Genomic DNA, 25228 nt, shown 5'->3' with positions numbered 1-25228 from the left:
AACTTAAGTAGATTTCATAGAATTTCTTTGATCACATTTTTTTACAATAAAGCTTTTGCAAAGCATGCATCCTAATTGTTTATTTACACAATATTAATATTCAGGCAGAAGGATCATGGAAGCACAGTTAATTAAATACAAATTAATGTGGTGGAATATTTAATTATCTATTCTACACCTCACAACTAATGATTATGTAAATGCCTTGCATTTAATCTTGTTCCCAGGAAATTAACTTAATGGCCTTCAACAAATGAACATTTTGTATGCATTGCAGGACACTTTATCTAAATTTTAACAGCATGGTATTAGTTTCAGATAATAACATGATTACATAATTTAAACTGTAAATGTATACAATACTTTTGTTTTCTTGATTTTACTTCAGAATTCAGAGTGAAATATAGGACTATTTCTACATCGTAGTTTTGAGGTCTTTGGGGTGGGGTTTGGCCAATATCTATTTTTTCAGTTTTGCTTTGAGCACATTTTCAGGGCTCTCTTTGACCCCAACACCCAGCCTGTTCCTGGGGAGGAGAACTGGAATTCTGGCTCTCCCAGCTGCAGAGGGATACCAAAGATACAGGAAGATGTCTTGCTCTAACACAGAACTCCTGCTAAATTGCCCCAACCCAGGTAGAGGAGTGAATATTGAGAGTTTTCCATAGCACAGACTTTGCTCTGTTGATTGCAGAAAAAGTCTGGACCTTTCTGTAAATAAAAGAAAATTATATGTATGTTTCTGGTGGATGGTTGAGGCAATAATTGCGCAGAAAACCTCCCACCAAAGAAACCACCTCAACAGTTAAACACAGAAAATGAACAGTACAAGGCAGATTCATCCCCCAGTTTTTCACTTTTAGAGTTATTAGGAACTCCTACATGCTTTAACCTTGGAACCCAGAATACTTTGGAGGGATCTCAAAGAAAGGTTATGTAATTACAACAAGTATCCTTAACTTTTGCTAAAGTACATGCCAGATATAGCGCCTGGAAAAAAGGTTTCTTGCTACTAACCAGTATAATTAATACACTCTCCAATCCAGGATTAATCTAAAGAGCTCTGCTTCTCAAGCAGAGAAGAGAGAGTGGGATCTGGGTCTCATGCAGAGCCTGAAAAGTGACTGATGATTATTATTTATTTGTCTGTAGGCCTGGGCATCAAATACTGACTATTCCTGTTGCTTTTGATTTTGTACAACAGCCAGAAAAGCTGAAACCTTACTCAGTGAAAGCCAATGGGAAATGATCAGAAATCAAACCAAAGGAATAAAAGTGAGGCCTCATGGTACATTTTATAGCTTCAGAGCATTTTACATATTTCAGACAGGCAGCACAACACTTAGTTATACAGCCAGGGAAATTTTACCAAGTGATGACAAAAGGTGTTTAGAGAAAAATGAGAAACTATTTAAATGGTTTCAACCCAAAGGATAAAATAAAAGTTTTCCAAACTTATTGTGTCATTTGGATATTATTTAAATTAACTGTTTCATTTGTGAAATAAGGAAGAGCAAGAAGGTTTAAGAAGATAGAATCTCTGTTTCATTCATGAAGAATGAGAGAAAGAGAAATCCCTGGCTCTGACCAGGTACACTCATATGAATTAAACATTTCCTTATCCATAGTACTGCACTTGCTAATCATCACTGTAATTGTGCTCAGGAAAAGGGGAATGGAAATTTCACTAAGAAAAAAATCTTTGGGTAGTTTACCGATCCAGAATTTAAGGGGAAGTGATATTAGTTTCAAGAGATTCAGCTTAAAAACCCCAGCATTAGGAGGATCTGCTTTAAAGAAAAAGAAGACCTTAAAGTCTGATTTGCTTTGGATTTCCAATGTGGAAAAGGAAAGAACTGCACTTACCAACTAGAAAAAGCTATAGAATATATGTGCAATTAGGTAACTCAGCACCAAGCAAGCTCTTTGAACTCTAAGACACTCTGTCTCGAAATTCTTGGATGCTTGAGGTATCTTCCCATGGTTAGAGCACAGTGCTTGTTAAAAAGCTTTGTGCTTTGGATTCATAGGAGGTACATGTTAATTGTCATTCACTCATCATAACTGTCATCCTGAAATCAGCTGAATAATCACAGTGAAGAGCACCCATAAAAGCAAGTTGATCAAATTAAAATTAATTACTTGACATTGTGTCTTTGTTTAGTGTGATCTTTCACGGTTGTCTACAGGGTTATATTTGTGTTTTCAAACAGTTTTTTTGCCTCTGCAAAGGAAAGGAGTGGTTATCCTTGGTATGCAAAATTCAGAATATGACATGGGGTTTATTTTAATCTCCCATTTCTCTTGCTGTTTTCTGCCAATTCATTAAGCTTTCATTTGGTGACAATCCTTCTGTTTCCTTTCTTATTGCTTGTTGTTCTATTTGTCCATTGTTAGCATTTAGCCTATTCTTTTTCAGAGTGAGAAACAGGTAAAGCAGGGGTGGAAACCTGCAAGGAGATGGGAAATTCTTGGAGGAGCTTAGAAGTCAGTGGAAGCTGGTTGCACTCAATAATGACACAGAACACTCAATTCCTTCCAGGACCAGTGGTCAGCTGGGAAGGAAAGTGGATGACAGAGTGAAAATAGCTGGTTTTATATATTATTTCAGAAGGCCTAATTCAACTCTCTTTTAAGTCAATGGGAGGTTTTCCACTGAGTTTAATGGAAAACTATTAACATTTTGCACCCTTAAGGATTATGTACAAAAACATATACCCAGGAAAACCTACCAAAATCAGCCAAATGATTACTCCAATAACTACCCTGTAGTAAAGTCATCTTTCAGCACCCATCTCCACCAGGGAGTGTCAACAGCAGCTCATACTGAGGTCAGAGTCAGAAACAGAGGAGGTGATCTAAAACTGGAAGTATAAACTGGAAATATCTATATAAAATGATAAGTTTTCCCATTACTATTTGATATCAGAAACCTTTCCCGTGTGTAGAAAACAAGAATGCAATTAATATATATCTCCAAACTGTATAAAATACTCATTAAACTGTGGCTGGATCACCATACCCTGTTTTAAACAGGCTTTAGAAACTTTCCATAAAAGTCTCTCTATCTGGCGTATTCTTCAGAACACCACCCATTTATGCTGAACATTCCACTCCCTCTTCCCTTTTCCTTCATCTCTGCTGTCTTCCCCTTAAAACACCTTTTCATCTCCTTTCCCAGACATTCACTTCTTGATGTCCTTTCCCAGACCTTCCCCATGCCCTTCTTTTTACATTTATCCAGTGGAAAAACAAGTGAGTTAAAAAAAAAGAATTAAGAAGGTAGTGGTTGCTCTAAAGTTTTCTGGGCAGGTATGTGGAGAAGGAGTTCTCAGGGCAGAGTGCTGGGGAGGGCCAGTGAGGGGATTAATTAAGACTCATCAGCCCCTTTCCTACTTCCAGGCTCCCTCTGAATCAAGATGACTGTTTGCATTTACACATTGTACTAGTTTGAAAAACAAACCAGTGGGAGGCACCAAGTCAGAATAACAATTTAATGGGGAAATTAAAGAAAAGGAAAAAAAAACTAAAAGAAAACACTGGTTCAAACTGACAGAGTCAAGATACAACCTGAGTCCCTGTTAGGCAGGGTGGTGGTAGCAGTCTGGTAGAATGGTGGCTGCAGTCCTCTGAAGTGGTGATCCTGTAGAAAAAAGGGTCTGCTCTTCCTCAGAAGGTCCAGCAGTGGCTGTGCAGCTCCTGTCCTCTGGAAATCCAGTAGGAAAGTTGTCTCTGGTGTTCAGAGTCTCAGATTATATCCACGATGGGATGCTTGGTTCCTCCCTCCGGGTGGAGCATCTCACAATGGGGTAATGAGTCATGAGGCCAAGTGTTGATGAGGCTCATTAACAGAAGATGGTCCGGAGGGAGTTATCTCTGAGTCAGGCGGCAGGACAATGATGGGCCATTAACAGAAAGATAGTCTGGGGGGAGGAGGCAAGGAAACACTGCCCCACCTGATTTCAACAGCTCCTGAGGATGGTAATAGAATACACTGCAACCCAGGACACACATTCAGGGGAAATGAATTTCCTCTAACTACGAGGACACAGGAGAGTGGCGCAGCTCCCATCATATGTGGTTATCTGACATCTCAGAATAAATGATCTGGCTGTTCTCAGCTCAGGGCTGACTTGGCCATCGGATCAGAACTCTCACTGGGGCCCCGTCACTGGAACACAGCAACAGCTCTGCCTGCAGGTCCACGGTGCACTCACTTCCCTTTTGCTGCACAACACTGGTGTGTGCTCTGCTCCCTCCTCCTCACCATCCTGACAGCCTGGGCTCTCTTTTCCTGGCACCAAGCATCCCCAGGAACCAGATTAAATAGGATTTAGCTCAGAATCACCAACATCACTTCTTCAAATAGTTAGGCTTCACAGTCATAAAATAGCAACTCCTCCTCGGATTATGGCAGCACATTCCTGAGCCCATGTAATCTTAAAACATACATTGCAGGGCTCTAATTTCCACTGACTGTCAGGCACCTGTTTATATTTATGTGGTGTGTTGACATTTCAGATGTCCTGCAAAGACTTCCACATTGATTTGGACAGGACAGATCACAATTTAAAAACTAAGGATATGAGAAATCACTGCAGCATGTGCCCACTGCAGTTTTCAGATGAGAGACAAACAAAATTCTATGTTACCTTAGACTTTTACATTTTTGTGAATAAAATGAAACCCAGACCATTTAAAAGCATTCAGCTTTTGTGTCAATCTAGTCCTGTTGTAAACATTGATAAATACCAAGAGTTTTTAAAAGCAGCATAATTAGGTCAGTGCTGAGCACCTTTGCAGATCTCTGTTTAAATCAGCAGCTCAGCCTCTGTTTAGTCAAGGAACCAGGGCATCAAATTTCAGAGCTGATGCCCTTTCTATCCTTTGTGACTTTTTCTTTTCCTTTTTAGGAAAGAGTTGCATTAAAAAATTACTGCTCAAGAGGAAGAGAAATCATTTAAATATTTGCATACTTTACTAGCTTTTCCCTTTTCATTTCTTTATTAGTTGAGGAACAATTGTAATACTTGAGCAGCCAGTGAGCTCACTTTGTTAAAAGTTCAAACATAATGTGAAGCCAATATATTTAATATTAGTTATTAACCTTCTGCAAATTTAAGCTGTATTTTGCTCACTTAACTAGGTAAACTCCATTGTTTTTCTCTTACTGGTTCCTCTCTTTAATATGAGAGCATTAAAAGCACCATAGGGGGCACTGTATTTTAGTAGAGTATATATTTTTCTATGAATTGTAAATTGTTTAGAAATTTTCTCACCTTCACTATTCTCGTGATTCACAATAAAATATGTGATCCCTAATGAAACCTTTTCAAAAAGTGACTGCACCCAGCCTGTAACTAATTAATTATGAACATAATCTGTTCTACTGACAGTTATTTTTTAACAAAGCTTTATAATGCAAATCATGGCATTTACATTTCTATTGAAGGGATGTCTACACTTAAAATCTCACACAGGATATTGCCTTAGAATCAAGTCACTACTTTCTCTTTTTCTCTTTCACCTTCTACTCTCTCCTTTGCAGTTCTCATTTGCTGTTGAAATGGAACAAAACATCGCTAATTTGGCTCGGGCCATTCCCCTCCTTGTGGCATTTTCCTCCTTTAGTCTCATTGCAGAGTGAGTGGATCAAGCTATTGAATGTAAAGGCAGAGAGCATTTCACTACACATGAAATGAAGGAAGATCATGCTGGGACAGTCACCTTCAACATCGTGCATTCAGTCTAAATTTACAGTAATAGACTCATACTCGGAGGACGCTTGCTGTGTTTGTTTGCAAACTAGTATGCAGTACTTACAAGTCTGTGGTTTTATTGACATATTCCTTTCCTTTCCTGTGGTTTTTAATTGAAACCCCCACTGCTCAGCCGAGCTCCTGGAAGTCAGAGAACAGAAGTTTTGCGTTAGTTTAGCATTTAGACAAGATGAACACGTACAGGAGAGTTCTGCTGGTCGATTAGGAAATGCACAGTTCAGGGCTGTTGGAGCTTTTGTTTTGATTAAGTGAGACTCATGATATGTGTATGGAATTAGCACTATGAAATCAAATGAATGATGAAGAAAATGGCTTAGTGTGTAGATCAACACGCAAGTGAAACCATCATTTTGATAGCACAGGGTTTGGAAAAATTAGAATAGAAAAAAATGAAAAATTGGAAAAATATTAGAAAAAAAATATTAGAATTAGAAAAATATCTGCTAGGAGGTGTTTGCTTCCCGCTGGTGCGTGCACACTGCTGGCTGTGTGTCCCACCTGAGTGCTCAGGACACAGGCCTTGTGTCCATTCTGGTCCCTCTCTGGCTGAGCTGAGAGTGAGCCAAGAGTAGCCCTGTGTATCACAGGGAAGGCAATATTCCTTAAAAAATTACAGTGTCCTTCACCAATGCTGAAAAAAAACCAGTTTAACACCAACAGATTACAAAAAGCATATGCAAACTTGATGTGAACTGATAAACAAAAGTCAGGTAAATCTGAAATCTCATTTCCAGGCCCAGGAATATCACCCGAATTAGAATTCTGATAACTTACACTTTTGCCTTATGACAGGAGTTAAAATCTATTGGAAGCATTTAGGACTCCAGGGAATGGCATGAAGCTGTGGTGGGGAGTGTTTAGGTGAGATTTTAGAAAAAGTTCTTCCCCCAAAGGGTGCTGGGCACTGCCCAGGCTCCCCAGGGAATGGGCACGGCCCCAAGGCTGCCAGAGCTCCAGGAGCGTTTGGGCAGCGCTGCCAGGGATGCTCAGGGTGGGACTGGTGGGGTGTCTGGGCAGGGATAGGGGCTGGATTTGATCCCTTCCAGCTCAGGATAGGATTCTGTGATTACCAGTACAGTTTTCATCTAACTAAAATAACAATACAATACAAATAACAGACAACTAAGCCAAAAAATACAACTTATGCCCACAACCATTCAGTAGACTCTGTGATCTGGGCTAAAACATGTCCTTTTCTTCCTACAATGAAGGGATTTGCTTGCTCCTACTCAAAAATGAATGGAACCAACGGGCCTTGGATGCAGATGGGAAATTTACTCTTTCAAGAATTCCTCCTGTTGCATTAACACCCTTCAGCAAAGTAGCCAGCAAAGTCTTTGCAGCACAGAAGTTGTGTGTGAAAAAAATACACCACCAGCATTTGTCAAATAAATGTCTGGTAATGAATAACATAAAAGAGCCCGTGTTCCTCAGTTGTAAATAAGAGAGAACAGAGAAGTGTGAAAAGAACTCTGCTAAAGAAACAATGAAATATTAATAAACTTGTGTAGGAAGCCTTGCTAGGTGAGGAATTAGACAAATGCATCACTTGCTTTCTTTATCCTCCCACAGGACCGTGCCTACATGAATTGGTATTGACCCGTGAGGTAAGGAACATGCACACAAAAAAAATCCATGATGAACAGCCCACAATTTCAGAGTCCAGGTCATGCCACAGACCACTGCACAATTAAGGAGGTTACGTGCATAGTAACACGACAATGAAAAACCTCCTGTTTATTCTGTATAAAGCCTGGAAACCGTGTATACCCCATCCTGATAAACATTAATGTTGCTTTCTTTCTTTTGTTCTCATAGTTTTAATCATAACTGAAGAACTGGCACGACCAGATATGAAAGGAAATAAGTGATTATATTAAAATTGTCAAAAGATCCTCCAAATATCTGGAATTTTTAACAAGTCTACTGGTGAATTGCTGATTTTTTTCCAGTAGAAGCATATGAACAAATTCATATTTACTGCATGTGTGCTGTGATGTGCACGTGCACTCTGAATCCTTATCCTGGACCCTGGATTAAGGTACCTGAGGAGCAACTATTGATTATTTGGGTGAAAAAATCCTCTTCAGGAGAACTAGTCACTGCAGCCTGAGGGATTGCACTGGTCACATGTTACTGGTAAACACTGACTTCTAGAAGGAGATCACAAAGGCAACTAGGTTCTTTTGGTTGTCTACATATTGAAGCTGGAAGGTATGATTTAATACCTGGTTTGAAGCTCTTTCTAACTGAAATGGTAAACCACTGATTTCACCAGTGGGATGCCAGAATATTTAAGAATTCTCAAATATCCCTGTCAGTGTTGCTTATTATGCAAGAAATAAACTCTAACAAAATGACATGGTGAGGCAGTGTGCTGCTCTTCTGAGGGATAAGTGGGAAACTGCTGCCAGGAGTCCACTGAATTTCCAATGTGCAAAGGACTGCCAGCTGGCTGTCCACAGCAAAGTAGGACAAAAAAACCCCTCTATTCTCTGCCTATCACTACAAGAGCAGCCATCTGGCTCAAGTCCATGCAAAATCAAATATTCAGCTGGAAGGCAGTTCCCATTTGTGCCTTGAAGGGTTAAGGAAGGCGTGCAGAAGGTAAAACAACTATTAGGTTGTTATTGCATGAAATAATTTCTTTCACTGGAGACGAGCAGAAAGAAAAATCTCTTGTTGTTAGGGTAGAAAATACAGCCCTGGATTAAGATGTTTTCCATCTTTTTAGCAAAGTTTGAGCAAAGAGATTTAACCCTGATGCCACTACTTGCATGGCTCTCATATTTGGGCATTAGCTCCAATCAACTCTTTGAAAATAAATGACAGCTGAATAAATGACTGATGATAAACTGTAGGTTTATTCTGATTTTTCTCTAATGATGGGTTTATCCTCTCCATTTATTTATGATAATTTAAATGTTCTACCTGCCTGCTCTATAATGCAGACTTATTATACCATCTCATTACTGTGAAAAAGATCCACACACAACCCCCCCTCCCAAGTATTTAAAATAAAATGCAACCTGGGATAAAAATATCTATGCTGATGACCTATATTGCAGAGTATATTATTTCTCTTTCTCATGTATGGCAACAGGATTGGAATACCTGATTTATTCTTTATTTAGAGTTCAAAAGGAGGCTTATTTGGAAAGTAACAGACAAAACTTTCTTAGCTGAATCCTTAAAGCTTTTCCCCAGTGCAACACATGGTGCTGTACGAGGTCCTATTTCTCTCTGACCTGTTCTAGTTGTCCTTCATATAGGCAAAGATCCTCCCTCCAATCCTGTAGATCAAACTGAAGGTAGAATACATTTACTTAGTAAAAATAAAATGCACAGTGCTCTAACACATCACATTCCACGGCTGAAAAGGAACAAGTCTTCTTAACAAATTTGCATTTAAATCCTCCACCCATGATAAATGCTATGTTTTCCATTTATCTTGACGTGGACACGTTGTGGCCATGGTTCCAACTCCAAAATTTGAAGAAAGGATTGATTCATAAAACTGCAACAGAGGATGGATAGTGAAATACCTGTCTCTACTCAAATATCTCAGCTTCTATGGATTGTAGGAACCTTTCTGCCTATGCTGAGTCACACTGGCAGATCTTTTCCACCCATGATGCTTGCAGACATAAATTTAGACACAAATTTAAAAGGCAATTAGAAAGAACTCTAGTTCTTTGCATCTCTTTCTTCAAACCAACCACATCTTTTATGGATGGATGTATATTCCAGGGAGGCTGGGCAGAAAGTCCCCTAGCTGCTGTAGAATTGTCTCAGGTTTTAAGGCCCACGTCCCTGGACACCCCCTGGCATTTCTCTCCACACCAATCCCTGATCTCCAAGATCCTTCCTCAGCTGAGATCTTGAACTTATTTCCAGGACCACTTCTCTTCACAAATTCGTCTCTCTGCACCAACTGTTCTTTCCAGAACCTGATCTTCCCGATTTCCACAGTTCATGTGCAGAAGTACAGTGTGTGCTCAGCCTCCTGTTTGACAGTTCCGTGTCGTGTCTCTGGAAGATTTGGGACATGTCATTTTTGTTTAGTCTAACTGTCATTAAAATTTGCTGGCAGTCCTTGTTGGGTGCAGTTAGCAATGAGAAGACTTCTTGAAAGTTCAGAAGTTTAATTTAGAATATCTGTCCACATGTGCACAAACTCCCAATTACCTGCCAAATATTAGTGTTCCAAATTTGAGCTAATTTTTTGCCTACAAGATATAATTAATATACTTCCTTCCTTCCATTTTGCTTTCAAATTGCAACTTTGATGGCAGCCTACTTTTGGATTACTCCATTGCTTTATTAGAGAAGTCAGAACTCCCCAATTCCCAATCCCAGATTTAATAATTATGAAATTACTAATATCCACCTAATAGAATGCCATTTACTTGAAATGTTTCTTACTTCACTTGTCAGATCCAACATGAGTTGGCTGTAGGTGCCCTGAGGGGAACAAATAAAATAATCTTGACATAAACATCCCTGGGGCCAAGACTGTTCCTTAAAGTTTAAAAAAATCCTGAGAGTGCCTGATCCACAACTCCACCATCAGCAGAGGCCATGCCATGGCTCTGTACTGCCAAACCCTTTGGGGGCATTTTTTCTCCAGCACAGCCCCTGGACACATCCTTCTACATATCCAGCACCAGTTAGGACAGATCCTGCCCTAAAACTGAGGGAACCCCCTTTCAGCTTTGTGGAAGCTGCTGCACAATGATATAAACATCACCAAGTCTCGATTTTAAAATGTTAATTTATCTTCCCAAATTACCACACTCACATATGGCTCATAATTGCAGTATCATGGAGTGTCAATTGAGCAAAACAGATGTATTTTTCAAAAAACTGTGACACTGTTTGCAAAAGCTCTCTATTCTCCATGGGTGCACATGCTGCTTCTACCTTCTGCTCCAGTACCTACATATTGATACTGCTCAACTAAATGCAGATTTTCTGCTTAAAGAATATACAACATTAACATTCAGGGCAGCAAATCACTTCATTCTGAGAGAGTCTAGATGTGGATAATGCTGAATAAACCAGGCAAAGTAAATGCTTGGGCATGAAGGAACAGACCAGGATTTTCTACAGAGCCCACAAGAAACCTAAACCAGGATATTCTGATATATTAGATTATTCATAAATTAGGAAAAAGCTAATGAAGTATAAAATAGCTCCAGGTATAGTAGTTAGGAATGACAACTTTGGTAAATTAGAATCTTGTCCCATTAGGTTTTAAATTTGTGACTTCACAGAGCACATCTCTGGTAGCTGCTCTGTAGTGCTGAATTGCTCTGAAACTACTCCATTGACCTTAACGAGCTTTAATTTTGGTACCAATGAGGCCTCTGTCTAAGATACATTTTCCATCCTGTATGAAAGGTGCTGTTAGTCAGCTCTTGATTAAATAATCCTGGAGCTAGTCCCATCTTTCTGTCTGGAAAAGATTTTGCCATGCATTAGCTGTTGGACACCACTTGGGTACTGCTATTCCAACTAGGATTTGCTTTGCTACATCACCACCATTTTACACTGAGGAAGTTTCAAGGAGTTCAGAGTTATTTAGTGCATTCCAACTCATAGGACATGAATTTTTTTTTTTTTGTGGAAGATGTTTCTTTAATTCTTACATTTTCAGAACTCTTCCCTTCTAGGTTCACATTGGATTCACTTGGTTTTCAGATAGCTTTCTCCTTGTTTTCTTACTTTTCTGAAGAAAGAAGCAGAGTTTATCTACCTTTCAGAAGTGTAGAAACATATCCTCTCTGTTTTGGTTGTATAATTTTTTTTTTTTTTTTTAATAGGGATGTCATCATCCTGAACTATTTTTAATGTTAGCTTTAAGAAAAGATATTTGTATGAAATTTGTAAATTGCATTGTTGAAGAAATTGACTGCATGATGGTTTTAACTTGTGGTGTGAGAAAGATGCCCACTTTCAAAAATTGCAGGAAAAATACCCCAAAATCTCCATTGTAAATACTATTACACTGAACTAATTTCTCTCAGTTATCATCCTTAATTGCTTGCTGTGCAACAAGTCATAGTGTTCAGTAAAACAAAAGCAGGCCCCTGCAGTTAGCTTTTGATCTGTATTACTTTAAAGTTTAGCTCTCCAGTAGTTCAGAATGAGTTTTTCATTGCATTTCTGTCCATCTTCATGTCATTTCTTGCAGCAGAATTTATAGCAGTATCTTCTTCATATAAAGAAGAAATCTCAAGGTGCTGGATGCAGAAGTGCCTGTGAAAGAGAGTGATTTACTGCTGGTATCTTGGAGCTCCTCTGTATGCAGGGCTCTGTTGGGAGGCAGATGAAGTGGGAGTGGGGCCTGAACCCTGATGCACAAGCTGGATGTTCTCACCAGACACAAGCTAAAATAATACCAAAAAAAATAACAATACACAGACAACCAAGCATAGTAACATTACTTTTATAAGAATATGATTCTCATAAATACCAATATTTAAAATGTCTAGTGGCACCCTTCCTCTTTAATTATCATATGGATTCCTTATTTTTTTTAACTTTTGGCATTTTTAAAAAACATTTTTAATTTGGCTTCTACTTAATGAAGATTATACTTAATTCTGTGAGAACAGGATGAAAGCATGGCTCAGTTCCCTTCAGAGTCAGCCAGTACTTTATGGAATTGGGTCCATTATCCTTGCACCAGCTCAAACACCCCCTGCCTTCCTAAGTGAGTTGGTAGAGTGATATACTGAGACACTGGAGACTGCTGCTCTACTCCTGGATGTGTTTAGGGAAGTTTGTGCCCATCTCAGTGCCTTTTTTTCTCTAATGTGTGTATAGTAATGTCAGCTTTGTCTCTGAGCATTTGCAAAATACAACACAGTGTGGGTAGTGCTATTGTCAGAATAGAATTTCATTTAAAACTTCTGAAACATATTTTTAACTCTTTTTAACTTACAAATTACCAAATCATACGTGGCATCAGCAGTTCCCAGAATATAAAGCCACAGTGAGTGCACCATCACTGCCAGGAACCAGTCCCCCCATAGCAGTACTTTAGAATACAACATTATTTTGTCTGAGAGCCTGATTTTCCGTGCTGGAATATCAGCAATGGAGATAAGGCTCTATACTGGCATTTTTATAGTTAGTGCCATTAAGAGATCTGGGACACAATTGCAGAATTTTAGTCTCCCTGTCCTATCAGATATGAAATTGTGAACCTTCTCAAAATGTCACCACTGGAAACAAAAGGCAAAACTGATTTTTTTCACTGTGCAATGTGTTACCATCCACTGTGTGGCTCAATTCAATTTTTACAAGGCTTCCTTATGAGGTGCAAGAAACTGATTTATGAGTCCATATTAAAGCCTCCTTCACTCTTGAGATTCTGGTTAAATATTATATGATATGACACTAGTATATTGAAAAATAGAGTTTCAGCTTATTATGGGCTTTTGCTTGCTACCCTTGCAGCACATTAATTTCAGACTGTACAGAATGCCCTATGTTTCTATTTTTTTATGTATCTCTGGTAAATGTGAGAGTTCAATTTGATACACAGCAATATATTCTCTCTCAAACAAAAGTTACCAGATAAGATCCTAGGAAAAGTCTTCATCTTCTGGAAATGCCTAATGTATTACTATGGGCAAGTGGAAGTGACTATTTTATCTCATGCTGTTATGGATGAAACTTTTATTCTGGATGTCTTTGTGTGAGATAGAAACCTGTGATACCACATTCCAGACAGATTCAGTATTACACAGCTACAGGGAGGTTTACACATCGCTACTTGGGTCCATATCTCAAAATCTGTTTGAGTAACAGAAAAACTTGTTTTATTTTTGCCTCATCGTGTTTATACACAGCACAGATTGTTCCTAGCCCTTCCATGGCCACAATAATGCCTTACATCATCTGTGCAGATCGGGTTTCTGACTCCAGGAAGGTTTTGAGTGAAAGCACACAACATTTAACCACTGCTATTGAGGAGCAAACCAACAGGGATTGAGCTTGAAGGAAAATCACAGAGAGAATCCTGGAATCACAGAATGGTTTGGGTTTGAAGGGACCTTAAAAATCACCCAGTCCCATCCCCTGCCATGGGCAGGGACACCTTCCACTGTCCCAGGCTGCTCCAAGCCCCAATGTCCAGCCTGGCCTTGGACACTGCCAGGGATCCAGGGGCAGCCCCAGCTGCTCTGGGCACCCTGTGCCAGGGCCTGCCCACCCTGCCAGGGAACAATTCCTGCCCAATCTCCCATCCAGCCCTGCCCTCCGTACTGGGAAGCCATTGCCCCTTGTCTTTCTATGGACCAGACCTCACCTTAATAAAAGAATAAACCAAGAGGAAGTCCACATTCCAGAGGGATTTCTCAGGGAATATGTAAAGGTAACACCTCCATAAGAGATGTGTGTGCTCAAGCAAGCCACTCGATGCCAGTTTAAGAGTGGTATGTGACATTTATATTAAACAGCAGCAGCTCTGCAGAGAGGAGCCATGGGAAGCCATGGAGGCTGGTGGAATAATTGATGAAGGAGCTGGTGCCTGGGAAGTGAACAGCATTACACCACTGTATATGGGCTGTGTTCACATCTTCATCATTGCATGCACTGTCCATATCTCAAAAGAGCATAAAATAGACCTAGGAAAGATTAATAGTGTTGGAACACTTGGAACAGCTACTCTGGTGAGGGAGGCTGAGCAAATCAGGGTTCTCAGCCTTGAAAAAGATCACAACTTGCAAAAAAGGAGGTAAGTGAGGACCAGTCCCTACAACAAAACCTGGTAAGGCAGGAGGTTTAAAGAAGGAAATAATACCTTTTCCTACAATGCAAAATTCAAGGTGTGACAGGGGGTGCAAGAACTTAAATGGGTTCAAAAACAGATGTACAAGTGGCATTTAATAATATCATTAAATATTGCCATTGATGTGATGATCATGATGCAATTTTTGCCTTGGAATGTCTTTAAAGAGTATTTCACCAGAAGAGGGGAGACCATATCTGGGAAAACAGTCACATAAATGTGGTTGCTGCTTCCCTATCCCTCAGTGTTGTAGAAGAACTCCCTTTTGCCCGAGTCAGGCTTGGGATTTTCTGTCCTCCCCTATTGAAGGAATTCTTTTAAATTATTTTTACCTCTCTTAATCTTCTTGTCATAGTCAATTGCAAACACATTCATGGCATGTTAGAGTTAAATCACAGGTGTTCTTAATTTAAAAATTATTAGCATACTACATAATTAATTAGACTTTTACACTTCAGTGAGCTTTGGTTCCCCAAAGAAAATTGAGCATAGAGAATATAATTTGATTTAACTTTTTGTCAAGGTTTAATCTACCTGAAACATTGCTATATTTCAGAGGAAGTCTAAACTGCCTAGATCTTGTCAGAATTTCCTTCGTGGGAGCAACATTTATTTATTGGAATGTTAAAATGAAACTAAGTAATTTAAAAAGAATGCTTTGTGACTTTCAAATTAAAAATAAAAAAAAAACTGAAAAAAATGTATAAAAGCAAGGAATACATTCAGACACTATTCAGGCACTATCCAAGATATGTGAGCTGTCAGTATGTGAAAGTTGTGACAGAAATGGTAATTCTACCAGAGATAATTAAACACTTAAAATGCAAAATTAAAAGGAATAGTTGAGAGAAGTGAAGAAAACAAATACTTTAAGAGCTGCTAAGTAGGCTTTTTTCAACTGCAGCAAGATTCAGAGCACTTGAGGAGAAAAAAAAAAAAACGGCTTTTTATATAAATAATTGGAGGGGAGGGCTAAAAATACTAATAAAAGAGTTCCACTCTTTGATGCTACAAAGACTGAGTAGCAAAACATCAGCTCCAAACGTGTTGGATGGCATAAACTATTGATTTTGTGAATAGAAGGCAATTGAGAGTCCTCATCTGGGGTGATTAAATCTAAGAAAATTTCTACAATTCATTTGTTCAATGCAAGGTATTTTTTAAAATAACCGTCAGGTAAATAGTATTTTTTTCACAACTGCAGCAAATAAACCAAAATATCCCTGTGTTATAATATAATTTATAAACATTTTGCCCCTGGAGGACCACTCATTCCAAAGGAAGGGTTTGTTGTTAATTTTCAATTTTACATCCTGCCATAAGGAGGCTTGGGAAGAGAGAAACATTCTGTATTCTTCAATATGTAGACAAAGCATTGCCTTCTCCCATGACCATAACTCCCTGTAGCCTAGTTTATCTTAATCTGACTGGAATGAAAAATTTCTCAGAGGAGGAACCAAATATATAATTTGAATAGCGATTATTAAACAGCTAAAGCATTCAAAAATCAACTTTTCTGTCTTGGGAATAACAATATTTTTGAGATGCTATTCAACAGTAATTCAACAGAAAGCACACAGAATTGGCTTCTGTGGCAGTGACCAGGAAAATGGGTGGTTTCTAGTGGATAAAACCTGACCTGTTGAGCTAAAGAGCATTCTCTGCCTTCCCCCCCGCCTTCTGTTTTATTTCTTGATGTGCTTTTTCATAGAGTGGAACATCTTCAATAAACAGGGGATGAGTTACCTCTCCCGCTTCCACTTTCCCTTTATAGTAGATTGAGAACTCTTGGGATATGAGAAGGTGTTTGTTGTATTAAACCACTGGTGTAGAAAAGGGGTGAATTTTGTGTGACCAACACATATTTCATAATACCGCTGACACCTCTTAAAAACACTTTAAAGATCTGTTGCAGAAAGCTGCTCCAAGGCTGTAGGAGCCAGCAGCAGAGCAAGAGAGCCTGTTCTGAGCCAGATATCCAAGCTCCAGGCCCAGCTTTGGTATTTCATATTCTCAGCTGGCACTAAGTTCCCAGCAAGTACACTTAAATAAAATCAGCTCAGCCCCTCTGTCTCACCATCACCCCATTCTTCGCCAAGCCAGCCAAAAACTTTGTTAAAGAATAATCACACATATGAACAGAAAGCCAGACAGGACTTTATTTTCCTATTTTCGGTGTCACGCTGCAGCAAAGACTGTAGTAGGATTACAATGCTATTCCAGGTCATGAGTGCTTCAAAATCATTCACTGTTAATAAAAACACTATGAAAAGTTGCCACTCTGTGCTTAGCAGCTTTATAACGTTCACATCTTCCTTCTGTCAAAGCTCCTTATGCAGCAAATAATACTTGTCTGCATGACTGACTAAATCCTACAAAATTTACTCTTTTTAAATCAGATGAAGCTGGTGTAAAATCAGTAAGACAGTGTTTCTCCTTTGTCTTTTTTTCAGTCAATATTTAGGTATTTAGCTCCATTTTAAAGTTAAATGAGTTTTCATTCAGCATGTCAAGCAGCACACTGAATGTCAGCAACAGTTCTTATTGAGGAATTATTAAACATGCACCATGTAGGTTTAGCAGGCTGAACCTGACGTGCTGGATGACATTTGTTCAAACCAGGATGCCATCACAGCCAGAATGCCAGGCCTGAACCGAATGCATGGAAAAGAAATAAAGGAAAATGTTACACAGATGTGTTTACTTTGGTTTTGGTGGAGTTGCTTCACTGGCTGCAATCTACTTTAGAGGAGTGTCCTGATTTCAGCTGGAGTGGAGTTCATTTCCTCTCAGGAGTTGGTACAGTGCTGTGTTTGGGATTCAGAATGGGAACAGTGTTGATCTACCCTTAAACTCACAGGAATTTGGAAAATGGGCGCATGATTTTGCAAGTGCAACTGCCATGGAAGAAGATCTAGTCAGGCAACTCCCCGGAAACTGTGTTAAATCAAAGACGCTGATATTTAAAAACATTGCCTACAGGAAACTATGATCTTGGACTGTAACTCTAACTATTGCTGTTTGCTTTGGGGAAAAGCTGAATTTTGAGTGCTGACAAAAATGGAATTGTAATCTGTGTAGTGCTAATTTTTACTAGGTTCCAGTCTTTATCCATGAGGTATCCTTCTAAGGATGGACATCTCTTGAACTAATGTCTTGGATATCACTTAAAAATTGCAAAGTTTACTTCAAAGAGAAAGAGGAAAATTCTTTCACAACTTGGCTCTTCTTCTTGTCCTTATAAAATAATCTCCAGCCTATGAGGGGCTGGCTTACTAATGGTCATGCTGTATCTTATTTCATCAGAAAGCACTTTAAGCATCCATAGCTTAATTACAGATCTATCAAAGAACCATAGAAGTTAGAGGTAGAAGAGGCTTAGTTCACCACTTAGGTCTGCTAATGCAGGGATTTCTCTAGAGCATATTTATTCTTCATCTGTTTCTCAGGTCCGTTTCAAAACATGCATAGAAGGGTCCCACTAATGCAGAAGTTCCTCTGGAGCACACTTACTCCTCATTTGATTTTCAGGCCCATCTTAAAATGGATGTAGATGACTAAAGCATTAACTTTGATGCTGCAGAAACATTCATATCAGGGGACTTGCTTTGGCCATTTTGGACTATATTTCCTGGTTTAGGTTACTTTGCTACACGTGTTGTATCTCTTCACCTTCAATGTAATTCTTTTTAATTTATACCATTACTCGGAGTATAAAGCTGATATATATTACTGCAAGTAATGTCTCTCCTCTAGACTTTTAGTAACCCTCATGTTTGAAGGTGGTTATAACATTTTTCTCACTGAATTAATTCTTTATTAATTAATAAAAATAGACTAAAATATTTATTCAAAACCCTTCAGAGTGCAAGTGAGCAGAGATGCACAAAAAAGAATAATAGGAGCAGGTATGAAATAAAGTATTATTAAAAACAAGGCAGATGGGCTGAAATCTGTCCTGAGAAGTGTCTGGTTTATTTATTATTTCAGACTATTGGTCTTTCAGAGAAACATTAGTATGTCCAGTGATTTGATAATGACAAATGAGATCAAAGATGGTCTAATCAAGAACTAAGTGTTAAACCAGCATGGAATGTGAAAGCAGTGTGTGAACTAATTTTAATAGACACCAGTTGTCTGGTTTGGGTTATTTCTTTGCTTTCAGTTGCAAGGTTGTTCTACCAAAATGATTTTCCATGAGGCTGGTGACAGTCTCATTTTTCACTATCAAGCAAGTCTGCATTATCAATTACATTCTAACATATTATAAAGCTGTCTGTTCCAACACTCCACGCTGATATTGTTAGGGGGAAATAGCATCACAGGATACTTTGAGCAGTGAAAGATTCACTTCTTTAATAACATTTCTATAAATATACTTTCAGAATGCAGTATTGTCAAAGGCAAATAATTTTAAATAATATAACCTGATACACATACCAGTGTGTGGGACAGATACAATAAAGATATAATAGGCTACTCTTCAGCTCCTCTCCAGCCACTTTGACTCTAGAGATGCACCCTAGGGGGGGAAATGACTCCTAGGAAGCACAGGACCTCTAAATTTTGGCAATCCCCAAATGAAAAAATAGACCTCGAGGCTTCTCCAGTTTATACCAGCTCTTAGCTGTACCCAAACCTTGGTTTAGTCCAAGGTTAAGCTCTCATGTCAGAGTCTGAGAGACCAAATATGACATATATATAAAGCAAATATAATGCTTATGACCTTCACTATTCTTAATTTAAATGCTTGTATAAATCACACCCGCAAAACTTCCTGAGCTGTATGGAATCACCTTCCCAGGCTATGCATCTCACTTTTCTTACAAAACAAATTAAATTAACCCTTTAAGAGAGAGAACTGTGATCCCTCTCACATCTGTCTGTATCTGGAAGATGAGTCCCTTCCACAAATGCTAGTTTTTAGCTCCCTCTGAGGATTCCAGTTTCCAGCTGCACTCCTCTGGCACCAGTTTGAGTTAACAAAGAGCCAGGAGCATCATCTGGACCACAGCTGAGCCCGTGGGTCCAGAGCAGGAGGGGTTCGTAAAGGAAACTGGTTGCTCTTATGCAACCATTCATAAATAAATCTGGAGTTTACCCTATAGAGAATTGTGGCTCTCCACGTAAAGTTTTAGCACCAACTATCAATTCAAACAATCCCCTTTATTTTTAGAAAAAGTTTCAAGAGCATTGCTAAACCCACCGCCTTCTCCAGCTGTGCCAGTACAGTCCAATTCATGGCACACAGGCAGAAAATCAGGCCCCAACAGATTATTTCCATGATACTATTTAGTGCCATATCAAATCACTATAGATTTTGTTCTTTGGCTGAAATATGTTCCCATTTTTCATAAGGTATTGACACTGTCCAAAGGAACAACCAGTTTCTGTGACTGATTTCATTTCTCTAGAAACGCAAACCAACCTCAAACTGACTAAAAGCACTCTCAAGGGAAGGCTTTGGACCATCTGGGTTATAACACTGTAAGTTACGTATTTGGAAGGTTTTCAATCTTTAAAAGATTTATTAGTGTGTTGTTTTTAGAAAAACTTCATCTACAATTATTACATTGTGGTAAGGGATTATGTTTAGTGCATTGTGGCCAGGTTTGAGAGAAATCAGAGATAGTTCTTAAAAATTACTGATAGCATTGAGAAAGGAATACGAATTTTGTATCTCTGTGAATCCTTTCATATGTGTGACTCCTCCCATTAATGTTGGTGAAAATTCCTCAGGCTTAAAGCCCTGAGCCTTAAACTGGATTCTAACACATTTCAGTACTCCTGATTATGCATCCTAAACAACATATGCTATGACATTAATGAGGCCCTTAATTACAAACAGCATAAATGGACAGAAGAAACATGATTTATACCAAACTCGTATAAAGCCCATTGCTATATATACAGTGTAGGACCTATAAAAATGCTTGTGCATGTTAGTGCTAAACTGATGTCTCTGAAAAGATGGTAAGGGTCAAAATAACCTCCTGCTCATACATTTACCATTGTAAAATGCATATATCTGGTAACTTGACAGATCCAATGGTGAGATAATAAAGTAGTCTCTCAGCTTAAAATTCAACTAACATGAATGCAGGGCAACGTTTTGTACTTATTTACTCAAGCATTGTGTTTAAATTACATGGCTATTGTCTGTCAAAATGCATAAAACAACACAGTTTGATAGGACTAATCCCTTACACAGGATGGATCCAGACTGAGCAAACTGGTTGTTATTACAGCAACTCTCCACTACCTGATGAAAACCAGAGTGAGAGGTGAGGTTTTTTCACTGAGCCAGGTGATTCCTTAAAGGTGGCAGGAAAGATGTCTTACTTTGGGGTTTCTGTCCAATGCTGAAGAGTAGTAGCAGGTATATTATCAGCCATGTCTGTCTATCGCCTGATTTTATGTGTTGAAATCAAACAGAAGGTAAAATCTTGTGTCTTACAGTAGTATCTGGGCACAAACTGGAAAACACAAAATGTCTTAAACCTTTCCATGCATTTCCATAGAGACAATGTGGATCTAACCTGCCACTCATACACCCAGCTTTAGATAGCATCTATTAAGGTAACCTGCATATCTGGAGAGATAATAACTGATACAAAGACTAGTGCAATGAAAATAATGAAGAGAGGTGCCTGAAATAAAGCATTGGAACTTTTGTTAAGCATGCAGGATTAAGTATTTCCAACATAAAATTTCAGATCTGTGACAAAAAATATAGGTCATGCTTACAGGAGAGGACACTTATCTGTCCTAGGAAACAAGGATCCTGTTAAGAACATGGAAATCCTGATGATTGTGAGAATGTGAGCTTGTAGCAAAAGAGAGCATGCTGACCAGATTTACATGGTCCTTGAACATAAAAGCCATGACAGCATCAGACTGGAAGAAAAAGATCATATTTTCTCACTTCTGGCAAATTAAAAAACCCATTTGTGAATATTGTGCCTGTTTCTTGTATCTGCAGAAGGACATCGAAGGGTTGGACACACTTCAAAGGAGGACAGCACAAATAATTAAAACACTATCTAAGAGAAAAGCTCTAATTACTCAGCAGTTATTGGGCTCAAAGCAACAATTAATTCTAGGGAAACCTATGCCCTGTACAATGCTGGAGTCAAGCCTAAAGGATTGCAACAGTTTCTCTTACACTTGGAATTTTATAAAAGCTGTTTTTACGCAAAATTATTGCTCCCTTTTCAGTGTCTCCCATTGCAATATTTTCCAGTTCTTTCTGGAGCAGGTGCACAAAGTGATGGAGAGCTTTATTGTCCAAAAGAAGATACTTCTAATGTGAAGTATTTTCTAAACTAGAGGATGTTTTAAAACAACTTTCATATTGACTGATGTTTCCTACTCCAAATTCATTAGAGGTTTTCTAGCAGCATTACTCTGACAGGAATCCTCAGCCAAGCTGAGTTTATAGAATAATGTACAATTGCCTACATAAAGTTCCTGCTCAGAAAGCTGGAGGACTTCTTTTCCCTCAGAAGGCTTTTACTGCCTGAAATAGTAACATTCTCCTCAGTATGAGCTTCAAAAGTGGAATGAAATTTATTTCCAGTGTTCTCAGGGATGCTCTTTGATACACAGACTTTAACAAAATTAGCATTCTTACTCCTGCAGACAAAATCTGCCTCCCAAACTGTAAACTCCGGGATTATCCAGACCTGCCTTTCCTCCAATCCTGCATACTTTTACTCTCAGCAGTTCTCCCCCATTACTGATTCTAGCTGGAATCAACTTTGGAACTCAATTCTATTCTTTACCCAGTTTTTATATAAAAATATATTTAAAATATTAGTGCATGTAACAATTAAAGATTTTCTTATTCTTAAATCTAAGTATTTTCTGCTGTTTGGTACAATGCAGTTTTAGGTAGATAAGTGTATATAAATTGTACAAAAAGCAGCACAACTGAAAAAATGTGAAGTATAAAATAAGTTATTCCTGATAAAAATATTTCTCTCACTAGGGAATACAGATGCAGTTCTACATGTCATTATAATATGCAGGATATATGTTCTGCAAGTTTTTACCATGGAAGAAAATGTGTAGATAAAAGAAATATAAGAAATCAGAGGAACGAAAATCTGATATCACTGGGGTTATTAGCAAAACTATTTCTGACTCAAATTATATTAACTTGCACATTTATTTCACAGTGGTAACCTTCCTTCCTTGTGGCCTCTCCTACCTGGAGATTTGGGAACAAAACATTGTTCTGGAACAACTGTTCTGAGAAGGTTCTAATGGACATTTGTACACAAGAGCTGCCTTTTTTACCTCAGGGTTCGAAGGATTTAATATATGATAGACAAAATATTTTCTTTTAAAGTCACTGATACGACTGATCTTGTGGTAGAACTCACCTAAGAATGAACTTTATGTCTTTGCAGTGATAGACTGATACTGGTAGTGAAAATCCAACCCTTTCCTGCTTGGACTGCTACTATCTTCAGCTGCAGGAACTGTTGGATAGTCATTATTTGATTCAAACAGTAGGATTCTCAAGCTCATCTTTATTGAGGTCCCAGAAGTGATAGACCCCTTATATCCATAAAGTGAATGTGAGAAGTGAATTACTGATATAGAAAAAAGTAGAAGGCTTCAAAGAAAGAAAACAAGTTAAATGAGGTTCACATACAACTTAGATTTCCTTTACATTAAGTAACACTTATATATCCATTTCCCCTGAACTTTACTGTATTTTGATTAGTCCCTGAAGCTTTGAAAATATATGGAGGATATTGGGCCTAGAACACAAAGTTATAGCCAAATAAGATAATAATAATTATACATAAAAAAGAAAAATCCCATAACAGACTGGGGACTGTTAAAATTATCAGAGATAATTTTAAATTATTCATTCCATAATGAACCATTAATAATGAATACAGGAAATATTACAAAAGCTATCACAGCATGAGACCATCCAAATTTTACTTACAATAGACATGTTCTATTGATTTGCAGAACTGATAACTCAAATGTTCTAAGGGAGGTATTCTGGGGAAACCATACCTGCATAAATAAATAATTGCATGTGGGATGAGCAACGTTGCTGAGGAAAGCTTTGTGCACCACAGTCATTTTAATTTCTCCTTTGAAACACGTAGACTTAGGGCAGAGTTGTGCAAAAACAGGAGAGTTATTTTATGGGGCTTGTGGCTTTGGTAGACACTCAGTTCTATTTCAGGCACCCCTCTCAGGAGGAATGGTTTGTATAGATATTCCAAGTAGCTCAATTCACCCTTCAGTAATTTTATTAACTATTAAGGCTACTGTGCTCACCTAAATCCATTCAGGGACCTATCTAAGTGACCTAATTTTCAGGCTGCTATTCTGCTTATAGATGTTGTTCCAATCAAAGGGAGCTTAGTTGCACAGGATTTCTGTGCTCACAACACTGCAGGTAAAAGCATGGCCCAGATTTTCCTGGAGGCAAGCTGGAAGGGGCCTGTTACACCACTGCAATGACCCAGCCATTGTGGAAAGCTCTTTGGACTTGAATCACAGCAGCTTCAGCAGTGAGAGTTCCTTAGGTGGAGGACATTTACCTCATATTTCACAGAAGTTATTTACATATTGACAAATAAGATCTACTGCCAGAGGAAAACTTTGACAGCAAAAGTTTAAAAACCTGATCGTGTCAGGTATTCTCAGTTACCAATCTTCTCTCACCTTGTCCCCCTACACCCCAAATAGAGCGGAATGTAATCCATCAGCCTAAGCTGCCTGCAACAGTATCCAAAACATTGTAGGTCACACAGAGAGGGCTCCCATAAAGTGACTGAAAAATGTACTGCCTGGCAGTGAACTATGTTTTGTCTCATCAGCATTCGATAATGCTGTCTTGTCATAAAGAAGATTAAAAATAGAACAAAACCGCAAGAAGAGCAAGTGAGAAGAGGCAAACATTCAGAAGACATTAAGATTTTTTTTAGCCAAGACAGCTGTGGTTTTTCTCTGTGAGTATTGAATCTCCTTCCTAGTCAAGAAGCTGTTATATGATTCATTCTGCAAATCTAAGTGTGACTTTCTATGTGGCAGATGAGAAAAACTTGTGCTCAGAGCCAGGTAGCTCACAGCCACACCCACCATATATGAATATATTTTAGCAAAGAAGGTCAGCAATGACACAAAAATTGAGAGGTGTAAATCCCCCTGGCACTAACCATAGAAATGCCCTTTCAGAACAAACTGATTCACTCTCAGCACTCCTTTGTTTCTTCCTCTCAGCTGCCAGATTCTGCATTTGTATTTTTCTTCATTAATGGGAAAGAAGATTGTTTGGAACTGAATATTGCTGGGAAGAGAAGCAACATCTGCTGTGATGTTTATTCCTCTTATTGTTCTTTACATAAGTGCTACAGGAGCCATTCTATTTCCCTTCTGTAACAAGTTCATTAAATCGTGCAGGAATAATACTGGTTCTCATCCTATTCCTGAGTGGGAGAGGCCAGGATGGAGGGAAGTGAAACAGAGACACAGGGGCTCTGGAATACAGGGCTTCACAGGAGGTTCAGGTTCACACCTCAAGGTCACACTCCAAGTTCTTGAGCAAGGGGAGGCTGTATATTCCCACAGGAAAACTGAAAGCTCTGAATTCCTTTCCCATAAACTGCCT

This window comes from Corvus brachyrhynchos, unplaced genomic scaffold (assembly GCF_000691975.1).
Source record: "Corvus brachyrhynchos isolate BGI_N302 unplaced genomic scaffold, ASM69197v1 scaffold66, whole genome shotgun sequence".
In the NCBI taxonomy this organism is placed as follows: Eukaryota; Metazoa; Chordata; class Aves; order Passeriformes; family Corvidae; genus Corvus; species Corvus brachyrhynchos.
Note: the sequence above shows the minus strand (reverse complement) of the source record.